A 2,038-nucleotide genomic window follows, 5' to 3' on the forward strand; every position below is an offset into this window, starting at 1 on the left:
CTTTCCATATAAGTAAAGTAGATATAAAAGAAGCAAAGAAAAAAGCCATGACCCTTGCCCATATTAGTCGTCATAATCTGTAATTTTCAAACCCATTATCTTAGTAGAACAGCCCCCAGCCCAGTATTGCGTGTATCCAAGCAAGGCAGAGGTAAATCCCCACTTTACTGTGAGAAAACTGAGAGGCTGATGGGTCCCTGTGGTTACAGAACTGGTTTGAGAAGCAGAGCCAGGGACAAGATCAGAACCCCCTGCTTCCCAGGACAGATCACTATGCTTCACTGTCATAGGAGAAGTTAGCCAAGCACGCCTATCTTCCATCATCTGTCTCCCCTCGTGCCTGAGCTACAAAGTGTGGGTGGGAGATGCAAGGATTTCTTGGTCTCATCTCCACCCCTTACTACATACCGCGTTTTCTTTTTCTCAAACAGCTAGCATCAAATGACTTGGAAGAGAACATTCACTCTCAGGATTTGGTGTTTTAATTGGTTCCTTCTCCCCTAAAGAGTCACCAAGGATATCAAATTCTACTTAATGAGGGACTGAAGAAATATTTTAGAAGTGATAGTCTTCTAGGGGTACATAAACCAACATGTTGGTTAGGTCTAGAGATTAAAATATCTAGCAACCCGGTAGGAACTACTTTGCACTGAAAGGGCATCTCCATTTAGAGCTGAGAGTCTCTTTGAACTACATCACTTATGATAAGGATAAAGACTTCCCAGTCCATTGACTAACAAAAATAAGTGTTCAAGTAGCCTAATTATGCCTGAAGTGGCAAATCACCTTTACAAGAAAGCTAATGCTTTTCGCCAATGTATCAACGATCCAACTGTTCCTTTGTCTTCATAAAGATTGGGATGAGAAGGCAGGAAACACCTTTAAAATGAAGTTTGCATACATCTTGATTCATAGTAGCTGTCTGAAGTTGAAAACGTTTTTTCAACCAAGGGGGGAAAGTCCCAGCAACTTGGACAGCTGGCAAAATAGAGTATATATTTCAGATTCATGATTTAAAAATGATATCCAAAGATTTGTTTCCAATGGGTGATGGTAATCTCTGCAAATAAATAAATGAGTCTCTAAGCCACAAGCAACACTGAGAAAATAAGTGAGGTTCTGGCTGGAACCTGCCTGCCATTAAACAGTGGTCCCCAGCTGGTGGGAAAACCATCCTTGACCAGTAGGGCATCTTGGGGGTAGGCCACTGCCCTGTGAGAGAGGAATGTACCATTTCTAAGGCTAGATAGGCTAAATCAACCCTATTGGTGGGGTAAACAGAGGCATCTAAGAAAGTATTTTTAAAGGTTAAGAATACTTACAGGTAACAGACGGTGAACTTAGAGACAACTGTGAGAGAAACTGTGACACCACTGAATTTCCTTCAGTGTCTCCAACTTTCTTTTTTTAAAAAAGACTCTGGGAGGAGTCATTTTGTAAAGAATTCTGTTATATGAATAGCTCTCTCTCATCTGTGATGCTCTATATGTTTGGATTTTCATATATTGATTATTTTTATATACTGACTTTTTACATTATGTGGAGGTGGGAGAGTCAATAAAAGTCAAGGAAACGTGCATCAAATTATTCAGAAGCACTCTCTTTGATAATTCCCTTTTTGATGGTTGATCAGAGACAATATTCTCTCCATTGAGAGGAGTAGAAGGTTCCTATTGGAAAACAGTGAAATACAGAATGGCTTCCCAGAGAATGTGGATCTTCATTGGGTTTAACGGACATTCAACCCTTCTTCTAAAATGCTCAGTGCAATCTTCTACGATGGGATTTATAAAACTGAAAGAACTTGTGTGAACACTAATATCATAGGATGCTCCTCAAAAAATTATTTTCAAAATAAATTTGGTGAAAGCTTAATTTTAACTCCCTGTTAGAGAGTCAAAACATATCTGCATAGTAGAGACTAGGAGAAATTCTGTAGTAAAGAAACCTGTTAACATCATTTCATGCACCATTTCCCAAACATTTATCCATGGAACTCACTTTTCTTATAATACCTAAACAACTCCTCAAGTGTAAC

Source organism: Lipotes vexillifer, unplaced genomic scaffold (assembly GCF_000442215.2).
Source record: "Lipotes vexillifer unplaced genomic scaffold, Lipotes_vexillifer_v1.1 scaffold36, whole genome shotgun sequence".
NCBI lineage: Eukaryota > Metazoa > Chordata > Mammalia > Artiodactyla > Lipotidae > Lipotes > Lipotes vexillifer.